Genomic DNA, 17,132 nt, shown 5'->3' on the forward strand with positions numbered 1-17,132 from the left:
ATTCTCTGTCCCACAACTGAATGTAAACAAAGGGGTGGGATGCAGAGACCTCATTGACTTTATATGGCCACATGCCTATATTTGGTATATGACCTAATATGGGCATGTGGCCATATAAGGTCAGTGACGTCAGCACAAGCATCCCGCCCCATTGTTTACATGCAACTGCGGCGCAGGAAATTCCCAGCCAGGCCTGCAGCTGATTGGGTGGAAGTGTCCATGGCCCGGGTTCGGACCTGAGCTCATCCCTAATCGAAACAGAGCACGCAGCGAGCAGTTTTGGCCGCCGATTGTCCAAGCGACAAGGTTTTTTTTTTTTAAGGGATTACACAGAGCTCTGAGCTGCTGGGAATTAATTAATAATCTGCACCTGAGCTCGTTAACAATGTAGCCAAAGAAACCAAATATCAATTAGGGGGAATCTGTAAGCGGCTTCCATAGCTGAACAGAGCGGGAACAATAAAAAGGGGGAGGAGGGGAGGGGGGAGTGATTAAAGAGAGACACACGAACCGTCCTGCCGACTATACTGATATGATCTTTGATGTGTCCGGACCGATGGATTTCCTGCAGCACAGAGAGCTGAACACAAGGCGGGGAATGTATCAAAACTGGTGCAGACAGAATCTGGAGCAAACTTGCACGGCAACCAATCAGTTTCTCTCTCTCTCAGTTTCTTTCTCTGTTCTCAACAAGTCCCATGAGGCATTGCAAGACTGACAGGTACAGGCATGACTCCCAGCGGCATGTTGGGATCTGTAGTTAAAGCCCAGCTGGAGGACCGGAGTTGCCCACCCCTTCCCCAGGGGGTAACTATAGCCATAGCAAACCATGAAGGTGCTATGTGGCCCAGCAGTACTGGGGGGCCGACACAAATCCCATCATGCATCTGTCCCTAGGGAGTCGTGGCTGTGAGAATCTTGCAGTGCCTCCTGGGACTTGTAGTTCCACAACAGCTGGCGGTTGCCCAGCCCTGCAATGATGTATACAGGTTGTGACAGCGTTTGGCAACCTCTATACGATTGTTATGAAGTGAGGACTGATGGTAGAGAGCAAGGGGCCCCTTTAAAGGTTTACCATGGGGCCCCATCGTACACAGTTAGGCCCTGGCCGTGACCTTTAGGCGGGGTGACCCCCTCTAGGCGCTGTCTTTAATGATATCTCCGCGGCTCTTTGTCACGGAACGCTGAAAGGCCGAGTGAGCGTCAGGCAAGGAATCCCTTGTAGCGCCGGAGTGGACCGGCTGCGGCTGATCTCATTAGCAGCTCCAATTGTCTAATTATTTTCTTTTTATAGACCGAGCGCTCGGGAAGGTTTCCATTACCGGGGCCCTTACAGGAAAGCAGACGGCCCTCCTCCGCTCACCAGTCCATTAATTTCCCGCACGCCGCCGCTGCGGTCACCCTGGCGATTGCTAATCAGGGTCCTTGATGAAGCTTCAAAGGTGTCCGAGACCCCTCCCCCCGAGTGGACAAGAGGAGCGTCAGACGTCCTTCTAGATTGCGATTGAACGGCGTCTACGAGTTTTTTTTGAGGTCCCCGATTACCAATCGCGCTTCAGGTCCTCGTTTTAGATTGTGTGTGCGGGGGAGCGGTGAACCAGACGGCTTTGCCCGGTGAAAGTTTTGATTCGGAGTTCAGAATGAGACCATTTAGTCGCCGTTCGCACTTCCGGTGTTGGGTGAATGTGCGCCAAACTGCGGCCCGCCAGCTGTGGTGAAGCTACTGATCCCGCCATGAACCCCGGACAAGACGTATATAGCACATGGGGTCATAGCCCGTACTAGAGATGCACCGATATCGTTTTCTTGGTATCGAGTACTGATATCTTTTTTCGGTAGTCGCCGATACCGATACCAGAAGTCCCGTTATGGAAGCCAAGCGGCGTGTAACGACTAGCCACCTGGCTTCCTGATTAGCCGGGCGGCGCGTAAAGACTCGCCACCCGGCTTCCCGATTAGTAAAGGAAGCGAAAAAGCATGGAGCCAGCTTGCTGGCCAATCAGGAAGCCAGGCGGCGTGTAATGATGCATTGCCCGGTTTCCTCATTGGTCGAGAAGCTGGCCAATCAGGAAGTCGGGCAACGCGTCATTACAAGGCGCCTGGCTTCCTGATTGGCTGGGATGCCGGCTTCATGCTCCCTCGTCACCAGGTGCTGGCTTTCTGGCCAACCCTGGTGACGTGTAATGACTGGCCACCTGGCTTCCTGATTAGCCGGGAAGCCGTCTCCATGCTCCCTCGTCACCAACACGGAGATGGCTTTCTGGCCAATCAGGAAGCCGGGGGCGGGTAATGACTCGCCGCCTTGCTTCCTGATTGGCCAGCTTCTCGACCAATCAGGAAGCCTGGCAACGAGTCATTACACGGGCCCGGCTTCCTGATTGGCCGGGAAGCTGGCTCCATGCTCCCTCGTCACCAGGTGATGAGGGAGCATGGAGCCGGCTTCCCGGCAAAACAAAAATGCGGGGGGGCGGGTAATGACTCGCCGTCCGCATTCCTGATTGGCCAGCTTACCAACCAATCAGGAAGCTAGGCGGCGAGTCATTATACACTGCCCAGCTTCCTCACCAAGTGAGGAGGGAGCATGGAGACGGCTTCCTGGCCAATCAGGAAGCCGGGCAGCGTGTAATGGCTCGCTGCCCGGCTTCCTGATACCGGAAGCTCAAGTAGCGGGCTAGGCATCGGAGCATTTGGGAGAGTACCAGTACTGATACTAGTATTGGTGCATCCCTATCCCGTACCGTACCGGAGGCATTATTTGCGATATGTATTCGAGACATATGGAGGAAAAGAACGTGGATGACCTTTTATCATTTTGAGGTCGTTCTCTTTTGGCAAGTGTCTTTTTATACCGGTGAAGTAATCTCAATCGGGTTCCAGCGCAGAATACTAATTGCTTGAAGAGTATTGCGAGTTGTTGTTTCTATGCGGACGGGAGATGGTTTTAGGCTCAAACACAGACTCTATTCATGAGAAAGTTTTATCTATTACGAGACATATTGTTACTTTGTATCAATTTATATTACACATGTTGCGTTTAACAATCTCCAATTGGTCATGGTTGGTTCCAACATGATAGGCAATCCTCATGAACCACATTGGATACATTAGTTGACGGCTGATAAACCTATGCAGATATCACAATCTCTGGCCACGTTCTACCAAAAAAGAAGGCCTAACTTGGAGGGCGCATGAAGACATCACACTCTCTGAACTTGTTCTACCAAAAAAGAAGGCTGAGCTTGGAGGGCGCATGAAGACATCACACTCTCTGAACTTGTTCTACCAAAAAAGAAGGCTGAGCTTGGAGGGCGCATGAAGACATCACACTCTCTGAACTTGTTCTACCAAAAAAGAAGGCTGAGCTTGGAGGGCGCATGAAGACATCATGCGGAAACTTTGGCCATTCCATGAGCTGATTGTATTAGGGATTCTCACATAAGTTCCAATGTCAGTGAAGAGCAAACTCAACGTGGCTGATGTCTGGCTGTGGAGGCCTTGGAAAGATCTCAGGACACTCTTTGAGTAGGCAACCATTTTGAGCGCTGACCCAGGTCTAGAGACATCTGAATACACTTAGGGCCTTGTGCGGTCCTGCTGTCTGCGGTATTGACTGTTCGGAAGGTCGGTTAATTGTGTAGATATCTCAAAGGTGAGGCCTCTGAAGGCAGCAAATGAGCTGTGGGACTTTCCCGAACGTCTCAAGTTTCCCGTGCTACTTTTTTTCCAGAGAGGAATCTGAAGCGCGTTTCCATCTTCCCCTTAAAGTTCCGGCGTTCGCAAGACGGTCGCTGTCTTGCTGATTACCCGCGTGTGAAATAGGCCCTCTCCGTCCTAATCACCAGTTACCGCTTGGCAGGTTCTTCCATCACCGCCTCACCTTTGGCCGCCTTCCATCTCCGCTTCATGAATATTTCATCGGCTTTGCCCCAGCTGGGAGCTGAATCTCGTCCAGGAGTGGAGATAAGACCCCCTTCTCTGGCACCGGCTTATCGCCCTTTGCAAACAGCCCCCGCTGCAAGCATCCACGCACCTTTGATTCTGGGCTGCCAGAAAACACCTGGGCCTATATACGTGCCAAGGACAAGCGTTGCGGCCCGGCCTCCTACGGCATGGTCGCCAGGGGCAACAATACTAAAGATCGGTAAACTCTGTTGCTTTCTCATTTGTGATAACAATTTTATGCCAGATCTGGGACTTTTTCGGCAAATCCATAGATGTGGCAACCCCAGGGGCATCTGCATCTCTCAGCCCGTTGTATAATCACATAGGATTGATAGATACGAGCCGGCGTGAACGAATGAATTAGAACATTGCACGGTCAATGTGCTTCTCTACTTATAATTGGTTTGCACACCTCCGTAGCCATCACACGTCAGGTACAAAGCATCGCAGGCCGGCCATAAAAGTCCCTCTGCCGGTTTAATTGGCCTGCCAAACATCTAGCTGGTCTATTTTTTTTTTCTTCACCCACCATTGTTCAATAGCAAGCATTGATCCACTGCAGTTTTACAAGGGACCCCCGGTGGTCATTATCGACAGGCCGAGTCCTTGGAGAGGGCGTTGGAGCGCAGATTTGGCATCGAGTGCTCGGAAAAACCAGTCTAATCAGACTCGCGATATCGTCAGCTCCGCCGACCGTGCGCGCAAGCCAAGAGCATTTCCGCTTCTGGAGGTAAACAGTCCCTGTACCTGAGCGTAGGCCGCAGACTGTCTGCGCCTGAGTCAGGAGGGACCGCTGCTCAAAATAAAACCTTCCTGATCCCCGCGGGCATTTACTGCTTTAATGATACCACCTCCGGGGTGTTGTATGTCACGCAGGGCAAACAAAGACAGGTGCGAAGATCCTGGCAACCGAGGTACGCGCACACATTTATAGACACAGGACGTGTGTGCCAAGAAACGTCACGTGGGTTCAAGGCGCACGGTATTAACGCCTTCCTTTCCCGGGCTGGCTTTATCAAATAGCCAATTAAACCTGTAGCTACACATCGGAGGACGGCTCGGCAAAGACACAATCCAACCACCACATATACTGTTGTCTTTTCTAATTTATTGCCATTCCCACCATACCTCACTTCCTATGGAAATACACAAACATACACTAATAGCCAAAAGTATGTGGACCTCCCACCAAATAATGAGACCCAGGTCTTTAGTGAATGGTACTCTAGAGTAATACCACACAATACAAAGACATTGTAGACAATTGCGCTCTTCCAACCTTGTGGTGATAGTTTGGTGAAGGCTCGTGACTGTGCATAGAGGTCTGGTTTTTGGGTTCCTTCTGCAGTCGTGTTCTCTGGAATACTCTATAAAGCCAAACATATGTGGACCCCTTCCAAATGACAGGTTGGTCCATTGAAGGGTCCTGTTAATACTACACCATACAAAGACATTGTAGACCATTGAGCTTTTCCAACTTTGTGGCAACAGTTTGGTGAAGGCCCTTTTCTGATCCCCCATGACTGTGTACAAAGCCACATCCATAAAGACATGGTTTGACTAATCTGGTGTGGAGGACCTTGAGTGTCCTACACAAAGCCCTGACCTCAACCCTACTGAACACCACGGGATGAACTAGAATGCCAATTGTGAGTCAGGTCTTATCATTCAACATCAGTACCTGACTTCACAAATGGGCACAACTTCCCACGCACCCTCCAAAACCTTGTGGAAAACCTTCCCAGAAAAGTGGAGGATGTTACAGCCACAAATTGGGGCAAAGCCATATTAATGGCCAAGGGTTTGGATTAGGACTTCCAACAAGATCATATAGATGTGGTGATCAGGTGTTCACACAAAGTTTTGGACACATAGGAATTCTCCTGGACCTGGCTGACCCGTCTGTACATAGAGGCCCGCACAATTAAAGATAACAATATCCTGGCAGAAAATGCACCCCACGATTCAGGTGAGGGGTACAGTTTGCTTTTTTTTTAGGGGTGCTGTATCCAACCATGCTTCATGTTACACCCATATTTTTCATGGCTTATAACGTAGACGTAGGCTAGGTTCACTTCATTTTCTGGATCAGATCTGGAACACGTTGCATTGCATTTTCACAAGGTTTTGCTTTTTTTTAAGCTTAAAATGGGCTTACAGGTGCGTTCCAGTGCGTTTGTATGTGTTTTCCATACGTTCCAGTGCGTTTGTATGCGTTTTCCATACGTTCCAGTACATTCCAGACCAGAGAAAATAAGAAAAGCTGGATTTTTCTTTTGTCTGGTCCGGAATGGACCTCAGAAATAACATAGGGATACATTGGGATGCTTTTTTGGCCCGGGAACAAACTGTTCTGGTCATGATCTGGACGTGGTGTGAACAAGCCCACAGTCTTTAAAGCTTTCGATAATGAAGCTCAAATCAAGTCGGGCTGTAGACCAGGACGGGCTGGTCTACAATTTGACATTTTCAAAAAATTAGCAAAATTGTCAATGTCAAAAATTTGGCCTGTGCACAGGGGCGTCCCGAGGCCAGGTGTCACCCGGAGTGCATACCGGGTGACACCCCGCATGCGCGGTCATCTTATCGATACCTACTGCGGCCATCTTGGTGATGGACGCCGGCAGACAGAGGAGGGGACGTTCACCCGGCGGGATAAGGTATGATGCCGGGTCCCCTCCTCTCTCCTGACACTGTTGGGCTCTTGCTCTCGGTGCCTTTTCAAAGGGGGTGACACCATGACTGTCAGTCAGACACCTCTAATGGTGTCACCCGGGTGCGGGCCACACCACCCTTGTGATGCCACTGCCTGTGCTAAATGTTTGTGAATTTGAGGACTGCATTTGCTTAGCCCATTTGGGCTTTTTGTTCCCCGCTTTTATAAAAATTGGAAATTGCTCCGGGTGAGCAATATAGCTGCTTGGTAAATGCTGATCAGACATGGAAGGGCTTCTTTCTAGATACATTTACTCCAATCGAGCTGCAGCAAATATTTGACGCAAAAGCTTTGATCATCACCAGCAGCGGCATCATCAAAGCATTGCAAATCTGCAGAAATTTCCAATCACACCTCAACGTCTGGAAACTGGCACGGCGGCTTCCTAAACGTGGCGAATAGCACAGGGCACCCACATTGACGACTGTTGACACCCGAGGCGAGATCACCGCTACGTGTCCCAGACAAAACGCTGCGTCCGTGACTCAATTTTTTTTTAACTTGGGTCAATAAAACAGATTTAGAAGACCCTAAATCTTCCTGGACATGACACCACGTCCCAGGGGACACGGACATAAAATACAGCTGAAGGAAAAGTGGACAGTTCATGGACTTGATGTACGATATGCAAAATTGCTAATCACCTTCTGAACGAAGAACGCGCTTGCCGGTGAGAGAGAAAAAAATACGACGCGCCCTCCAGAAACCAATATGGATTCATCAGAAATGGCCCGGCTTAGGAATTGCGCCATTGTTTGGAATCACACGGCCAATACCCAATTCTAGATAATCACATAAACTCTAGTCCATCAATTCCATCACACACCATACAACTATCAATGGACTTTGTGTCAATTAAAAAATCATCTAGTGAGGGAGCATGGAGCGGGCTTTCCGGCCAATCAGGAAGTCGGGCGCCGTTTAATGGCGCATTACCCGGCTTTCTGATTGGTCAAGAAGCTGGCCAATCATGAAGCCAGGCAGCGAGTCATTACCCGCCACCCGGCTTCCTGACTGGCTAGAAAGCCAGCTCCATGCTTCCTGCTCAACTGGTGACAAGGGAGCATGGAGACACCTTCCCGGCTAATCAGGAAAACAGGTGGCGAGTCTTTACATGCAGCCCGGCTAATCAGGAAGCCGGGTGGCGTGTCTTTACATGCCGCCTGGCTTCCTTAATGGCACTTCTGGTATCGGTGAGCAACGGAAAAAAATATATCGGTACTCGTACTGGAAAAACCGGTATCGGTGCATCCCTACAAATGGTTGATTCAACACACATTATGGTCCACTGTTGTCACCATCAGGAAACCCGCCCTGATAAATGCCATGCATGTAGACAGGAAGTGGCTGTAAAGAGGCTGCATGGAGATGTAACAAAGGATGAAGAAAACAGTACAATACATATGCATACTGTTTATGCCACACATTGTACAGAGCCGACGAACGGTCATCCAATGTTTGTTTCTACTTTCCTTGTATTTTAATAGTTCCAAATTTTCAGATTTGGACCTTTTTATATTTTGGAATTCGAATCTTGCACCACGTAGCCTCAAGCCAAAACGAGTTCTCCATTCCCCCCTCGCCTAGCAAATTAGATCCCAAGACATGTAGGCTACGGGCCCCCCTAGCGTTGGCTGAGGACTTGGGGCTTTCTCTGTCTTCATCTGCATGTGGCTGGTGAACCCCAATATGTCTCCAGCTGTTCCTGCGCGGCTACGAGAGCGCGATCAAGGATTCCAAATGTGTTCTCCTTGTCTAAATTCAGCTGCGCACCCCTCCTCCTCCCCCCACTCCAGAGATTGAGGCATCTCGGCCAGTATCGGCTCAGCCCCAGCTGCCTCTCAGTATCTCCGCTGCCTCAGGGAGACATCTGAAAGATGAACCGGAATACGCGCACAATTCTGAGACACCCAGCGGCCAGAAAAGGGGTCCTGATTAAAATATTGGGAGGTGGACCAGGAGAGCCAAGGGAGGGGAGGAACGGAATTTGGTTGGGTTTTTATTCTTATAGGAGATCTGGTGTAATTGTAATCCCCGACAGCAAATGGATGGGGGAGGGGGGCTGAAGAGTTTGAAAGCATTTCAGATGGGGAAAAAAAATGGATTAAATTATTTTTACCCAGAAGACATTTTTGTTTTGGAGAAGCTTATTTGATCAATGGAATAAAATATAAGAAATTCACAAAGAATCCCTGAAGACTTGCAAACAAATATTTCATGCTTGATTGGGATGCTGCAAGTTGGTGGCTCGGAACAATGACACACTGACACTTGGAGGTTCAGAACAATGACACACTGACACTTGGGGGTTCAGAACAATGACACACTGACAATGGGGGTCGGGAACAATGACACACTGACACTTGGGGGTTCAGAACAATGACACACTGACACTTGGGGGTTCAGAACAATGACACACTGACACTTGGAGGTTCAGAACAATGACACACTGACAATGGGGGTCGGGAACAATGACACACTGACACTTGGGGGTTCAGAACAATGACACACTGACACTTGGGGGTTCAGAATAATGACACACTGACACTTGGGGGTTCAGAATAATGACACACTGACACTTGGGGGTTCAGAATAATGACACACTGACACTTGGGGGTCCAGAACAATGAAATGCTGACACTTGGGGGTACCACATTGACACACCGACTCTTGGGGGTCCAGAACAATGGCACTCTGACTCTTGGGGGGTCCCACAATAATGACACTTGGGGGTCCAGAACAATGAAATGCTGACACTTGGGGGTACCACATTGACACACCGACACTTGGGGGTCCAGGACGATGACACTGATATTTGGCGATCCCACAACAATGACACACTGACACTTAAGATATCATCTTGTGCCCCTCTTGTGGTTTCGGTTCACACGGGAACACCGCGGTGAATCCCTATCTACAGCCACACGCGGCTCTGGAAGCGTGTGGGGGAATCTGAAAGGCTTGTACTTTCACGGCTGTTAAAGACAGAAGGATCTTTATTTATTCGAGGCAAAGCCGGCTTTCTCTGTCATCTCATACAATCTCACGACCTCCCACGTACTGAATCTCATTCTCCTCTTCACGGTTTAATTTCCTGAACCTTATTGTATGTCGCTCCCCCCGCCGCTGACGCTCCGCTATGTGACAAGAGATAAGAGCCGTTCTCCCAGAAGCCTCCTCTTCCCCCGGCCTCTGTGCAGCGCCGGGCCTGGCTTCACGGCTCAGGATTCAACGCGACCTGGAGCCCGAGCGGACTGTCATGCCACCACAACGAGGAGAAGTGACAATTACCAATTCAGATGAGGCCACCGCAGTCACACCAGATAGCAGAAAGGGGGTTGGGGGGATGAAGATTATGGTCTCTGCGTAGAGGATGATTCTCATACATCGCAGATTGTCCTATACCATCAGCAGTGGGGGGGCATCTGGCCAACATAAGAACCTTTCTTACAATTAGCAGATCCAGAACAAAGAGCTTCAAAGACCCTTCAAATGCATATAAAAGCTCCGTCGTGAGGCATTTATTCTTGATGTATCTATTCAAGTGTATTATGCCTTTACTATGTGCTTTATTTTTGAAGGGATGAAAGCTCCATTTTGGCCACCAATAGGCCCTCCAAGAGTGCAGACAAGGGCAATGAAAATTCAGCTCCTGATAGGGAACTGCCTGATTTTGTAGGAAAGGCTCCACTTTCAGAAACAACCCAAGGACCGCTGCCCATGTCAGTTGTAATTATTGGCCTACTTATGGCCATGCTAAGTCAACAGTGGCCATGGAAGAACATGGAGACCAAGGTTAACTGTACTGAATGCAGTCACCCCTGAGAAGCAGAGATTAAAGGGGATTCCAGTTAAGAGGGCCCATGCAGACAGTCATCAGAAAGTAGCCCCTGGTGGGGATCTGCCCAAGTTTGTTGGAAAGGCTCCATTTCAGAAACAGCCTATGATCACAGCCTATGTTGGTTATAATTATTGGCCTACTTATGGCCATGCTAAGTCAACAGTGGCCATGGAAGAACTCTTGAACCAACGTTAACTGTACTGAATGCATCGACCCCTGAGAAGCAGAGGTTAAAGGGGATACCAGTTAAGAGGTCCCATGAAGACCAACAATTATAACTGACGTAGGCTGCAATCATCGGGCTGGAAGAACCTGGGGACCATGCTTATGGCCATGCTAAGTCAACAGTGGCCATAGAAGAACTTGGGGACCAAGGCTAACTGTACTGAATGCATTCACCCCTGAGAAGCAGAGATTAAAAGGGGATTCCAGTTTAGAGGTCCCATCAGGGGCGTAACTAGAAATCACAGGGCCCCATAGCAAAATTTTGTATGGGGCCCCTTGATTGCTAGTTATGCCACTTGGAGAGCCCACCATAGACTCTCGATGGTGGGCTCTGCAAGGTCTCAGTTGGGCTGCACGTCTCTTACTTGTCAGCGCTGTCCACCTCCGTGGTCGCCGCCGCCGGGCCCCTGCCTCTTCCGTCCCGGGCTCCGCCTCCTTCTATCAACTGGCCCCGCCTCCTCTTACATCACTGGCCCCACCTGCTCTTAGATCGTTGGCCAGTGATGTGAGAGGAGGCGGGGTTGCTCTTAGGCGTGCCCCGCCTCCTTTACTGAAACCGCCGGTGTAACCGGCCTATTCTGCCGCATCTGCTGGCTGTCACTGACACAGCTCCGCAGCGGCTGTGAGGGGGAACATTCTCCTTCACAGCTGCTGCTGAGCTATGTCAGTGACAGCCAGCACCTGAAACGCCATATCGACCCAGGCGGCCCACGCGGCATCAGAGGGATGCCTGGCCGGGCCCCCATGTGCACGGGCCCCATAGCGGCAGCCTGGGTCGCTATGGCGATTGTTACGCCACTGGGTCCCATGCAGTCATCAGAAAGCAGCCCCTGGTGGGGATCTGCCCAATTTTGTTGGAAAGGCTCCATTTCAGAAACAGCCCAAAGATCGCAATCTACGTCAGTTATAATTATTGGCCTAATTATGGCCAAGCAATATCAACAGTGGTCCTGGAAGAACCCGGGAACCAAGGCTAACTGTACTGAATGCATTCACCCCTGAGAAGCAGAGATTAAATGAGATACCGGTTAAAGAGGTCCCATGCAAAGAGTCATCAGAATCATCAAAATCATCACGTCAGTCATAAATACAGACTGAGGGATTGGTGACATTCGGGGTCAGTAAGGAATATCTTTCCTTGCAAATTTGGACCCAGCTTTGTAATGATTTTGGCTTCCTCTGGATGATCCCTTTTGAATAAGAGCAAGAGCCGCCATCTATGAAACACAGAAGTTGCCCTTTGCCACGTAGCCTCCATTTGCATGTCTTTGTGACCCCCCCTGGATATTAAAGACGCATTACACAGACAGCACTGAGAACCCGCCTGCTGTAGGGAGATGTCCGTGTCAGAAGAGCATTACGCAGCTGTGTCTCTTCCCGACTGCTGGCCAGACCCGGGGTCACTCCTACCATCAGTCTCCATTATATCAGAACTAAGAGTCAGGAAATGAGATCCAACCCACTGATCCCGAATAGAAAGGAAGCAACAGGCCTTAGACAAGGCTTCAGACTGCATTGCATGGAGGTGAACCAGCCAAAGAGGTAGTCATGGGATTTCTACTTGCAACGCATGTTCATGCAGCAAAAATACATGTTTTGCTGCTTGAAAATAGACAAGTGAATAGGCTCTCACTCATTTTTTTGACGTAACAAGAAAGGAAAAACTTAAAACATCTTTCTGTTAGGGACGGGGGGTCCATATCCACAGGGAGAGGAAGGTTCAAAGAGATACCAGAGTATACCTTAGGGTGGGTGGAGACACAGGTGTCACAGAGGCGCTCATAGCACCCTGGAGTCACAGGAGGCTATGGGGTCACTGGAGGAGCAGGAGACACAGGCAACACCAGGGTGGGTATCACCTGGTGCGGTCACCCTGCATGCATTAGGTCCGTGGTGTGACATCTTCACGAATGCGCAGTGATGTACTTCACTGCCAGTGGCCATCTTTGTGATGAACGGCGGCAAAGAGAAGAGGGGATATTGACCCGGTGGGATCAGGTATGCCGCCGGTTTCCCCCTTCTCTCTTGTGCTGCTGTTAGGCTCTCAGTCCATGACCAAGTGTCCCACTTTTAAGAGAGGGTGACAGCAAAATGACTGTCAGTCGTTTGGGTGTCACCCGGTGTGGGCCATACCCCCCTTGTGACGCCACTAGTCACAGGAGCACTGAGTTACTGGGGTCGCTGGAGTGCACGGGGGTCAAAGAATCTGTGAAGGCACCTGAGTCAATGGAGGCACAGTGTATTATTATATGTTTTAAACATATATGTATGTTGCAGGCAGACGTATGTGCTCATTACATATGCAGGGCTAGCTCCTGCTTCACAGCACTACACAAAGATTGTGCTTTACCACTCCTTCTCACAATGCAAGTCTATGAGCCAGCCAACCCCGCTGAAAACATTGCACGCCCCATGATATCTTTAACAATAAATCCTCTTAATCCCCTAAACACTGAAAGAACAGGCTGAGCGTGGGAGGGCCACTGAACCCATCTGCTTCTACTGCTTTGCATTATGTTGTCTCCTTAACATGTTACAGGCACTGGGGACAAGGGGTGTTTAGGCTTCCTCTTGGAAAGAAGAAAGAGAGAGGAGCCTCAACCACTGTTCAATGAGCAGACTGAAGGTCTGTAAGATAGGAGGCACGGTTTTACCTTATTCCAACGTCAGCGCGCTGGCCTCAAAATTGGATTGTTGTACTCATTGTAAAATCCTTTTCTTGGAGTCCATTGAGGGACACAGGAAGTCAATAACTGTCGGGTTATACTGGAGGACTTGACACTGGCAAACAGACTGTAAGCTAACCCAGCATAACCCTCCATTACCCAGCATGCCTCGGCTTCCTAGCAAAGACGTACCAAGGGCATGATCATAAAACTCAGTGGACTCAACTCTCGTCCCAATGGACTCGACTCACCCCGTCCCAATGGACTCGACTCACCCCGTCCCAATGGACTCGACTCACACCTGCAGCTCAGAGCCACCTGAAGGCCCTTACACCCTGAAGCTGGCATCAGGTGAGGCTGCAACGTCTACCTGGTAAACCGTCAGAAGACCAGGAAGCAACCGTGGAAATCTGGGCAACAGTAGCCCAATGCCAAAAAATGGGTGCGTGCATTGTTACAAAACCCCCCAGAACAAAACCGATAACAAGCACGAGGGTGCTTGGTCCTCTTCTGTAATAGAGGGCCACAATATCACTGAGCCCACCCAGGGCGCAAGGCTCCTGACAGGGGCAAAGCATTCTAGTCCACCTCGCAGTTAGGCCAGATGGACCTCGATCCAGCCAAATCAAGCCCGCCAAGTACTCAGTAGGGGCTCTACTGAGTGGAGGAAGGAAAAAAGACCCATGAAGGCCACAGATCCTCCCCAACCCAAAAAAAAGGCAGGCCCCCGAAAGAACTGCACCCTCTGTGGAGTGAAAAATACGAAAGTTGGTGGACATGGCACGTCTTGCAGCCGGTCTAAAGGTTTCTCCAGACTAGCCATATCGTGTGCAAGAAAAGCAGTAAGGTGACCATGTCCCACACTGGGGCACACCAATCCCATTGTTTCTCTGGCACCCCTGGGATGCCAACCGCAGTAGGCACATCACTGGGAGCTCCTTGCACTTCCAGCCCCTGGCCAGACAAGGGCAGCCCCCATTTTAGCAGAAGGCATTAGCACCGGAGTACCACCAGACTACAATTGGGGACAAGCCTGGTGCACCAGGCCAACATCAACCCAGGAGGAAAAGAAAAGCCCTTCAGCACCCACCTATTACTTCAGGGAACAACAGACTGCCAACCTCTTCAAGGACGACACCATTCTTCCCCAAAGACTGATAGGAACAGATTTTTTTTTTTTTTTTCGAAGCCCGTGGACGTGCATCAAAACAAACTTCCCCCTGTGAACAAAAAAAGTGCAACCGTGAAATCACAGCACACAAAAACGTGCACAAGGGTGCAAGGTCCTTCAAAAGAAGGAAACTACTTTCCCGACCCCCCGGGGCGCAAGGCTCCTGACAGGGGTTGAGACTGTTGGCCCACCAACCCGAAGGCCGGTGGACCATTTCCGTCGGGGACCTGCCGAAACAGGTCCCACACAGTACTAGGCAGGGGGGATCTCCCGAAGAGAGACCCACCTCCTGGGTGGGAGACAGAGAACCCCGTAAGAGGCACAGAATCTCCTCCCAGCATCAGGAATAGGCCCCGAAGAAACCTGCACCTTCAGCAATCTGTGGGTCAAAAAGCTTTTGAAAAAAAAGCCAATCGTGCATAGAGTGCATAAGTAATACTAAAGTGCCAGTGCACCACGCTGACAGGCCTTAGGGACCGGGTGCAAAAAAATTGCCCCGGACTAGCCATAAGGCCTGTCCAAGAGGCGTTGTGCAGAAAAATGCAAGGTGGTGTGTGACCAAGTGATCAGTGAGTCAATGTGGGGTCCCACACCCAAGTGACTTCCTGAGCACCCCTGGGACGCCACCCCCAGGGGGCACAACACCACGGGCTTCTGCCGCCCCCAACCCTCTATCCTCGACCAAGCTTCGTATCCATTCCTACCAGGAGATAGTCCACCTTCAGAGATCCCTCCGCCGGAGCCCACCCATTAACAAGGGTCGAAAGCTCCGAGGGCCTGGAACCTCATCCGGCTCCCTACCAATTACGCCAGGAATCTACTAGGCCGTCCATCTACCCCGCTCAAGTGGCAGCAGACTTTCAATCCCCGACAACTGATAGGAGCAGATACTAAATTTGATCGAGCCAAAAGGGCTGAGTGGGCCTTGGAAAGAAAGGGGGGAACCTGATGTTTGAGACCATAAGCTTGCATAATAGACTGTCTTAGCCACCTAGAGATGACCAGACCCCGGTTCACCTTTACACGGACCATCTGGTAGAACCAAGAGACTTGACTGAAGAAACAAAGAAGAGCTGGTAAAAGTTCATGATGGTCTCTGCAGAGCATGGAAAAAAAGACGTCCACACTCCTAGGACATCAGCAAAAACTGAGGCATGCTGGGAGTCGGAGGGGTTATCTTGGGCTGGCCTACAATCTTTGGTTTCCAGATGCTTAGTCCTCCTGCAGGCGGCAGTATAACCGGACAGTCTCTGAATGCCTGTGTCCTTCAATGTACGAGGAAGATTCTAATTCAATTCACCGTAATGAGACAATTTCACAGACGCAGCGGAGATCATGTTCTTCACTCCCAGATTGTATATTCCAGCAGAGCCGTATCCCCCAGATCAGATTTCTTCATTACAGGATGTTCTGTATACAGATTATTCCATCACTCTCCCCTCTAGAGATCTGCAGAGCATTGCTCCGTCCCATCTCCCTCCTGACAGAAACATATTGATATATTCTGCAGATTATTCCACCACTGACCCCTCTAGAGATCTGCAGAGCATTGCTCCCTCCCATCAGATACATATTGATATATTCTGCAGATTATTCCATCACTCTACCCTCTAGAGATCTGCAGAACATTGCTCCGTCCCATCTCCCTCCTGACAGATACATATTGATATATTCTGCAGATTATTCCACCGCTGACCTCCCTAGAGATCTGCAGAACATTGCTCTGTCCCATCTCCCCCGCTGACAGATACATATTGTTATATTCTGCAGATTATTCCATCACTCTCCCCTCTAGAGATCTGCAGAACATTGCTCTGTCCCATCTCCCCCCTGACAGATACATATTGATATATTCTGCAGATTATTCCATCACTCTCCCCTCTAGAGATCTGCAGAACATTGCTCTGTCCCATCTCCCCCCCTGACAGATACATATTGTTATATTCTGCAGACTATTCCATCACTCTCCCCTCTAGAGATCTGCAGAACATTGCTCTGTCCCATCTCCCTCCAATCTGCAGAATATATAATATGTATCTGTCAGAGGGGAGATGGGATGGAGCGATGGTCTGCAGATCTCGAGGGGTCAGTGGTGGAATAATCTGCAGAATATATCAATATGCATCTGTCAAGAGGGAGATGGGACGGAGCAATGGTCTGCAGATCTCTAGAGGGGTCAGTGATGGAATAATCTGCAGAATATATCAATATGGATCTGTCAGGGGGGAGATGGGACGGCGCAATGTTCTGCAGATCTCGAGAGGTCAGTGGTGGAATAATCTGCAGAATATATCAATATGCATCTGTCAAGAGGGAGATGGGATGGAGCAATGCTCTGCAGATCTCTAGAGAGGTCAGTGGTGGAATAATCTGCAGATTATATAAATATGTATCTGTCAGGGGGGAGATGGGACGGAGCAATGCTCTGCAGATCTCTAGAGGGGTCAGTGGCGGAATAATCTGCAGAATATATCATTATGTATCTGTTGTGTATTCAGATTTATATCCTTCCGGTGGTGAAGGGTTAAGCGCTATACTGCTGCCAGTTGGGGGGGGGCCTTGTGAACATCA

The sequence above is a fragment of the Nanorana parkeri genome, unplaced genomic scaffold (genome assembly GCF_000935625.1).
Source record: "Nanorana parkeri isolate BGI_ZX_2015 unplaced genomic scaffold, ASM93562v1 scaffold1324, whole genome shotgun sequence".
NCBI classification, from domain to species: domain Eukaryota; kingdom Metazoa; phylum Chordata; class Amphibia; order Anura; family Dicroglossidae; genus Nanorana; species Nanorana parkeri.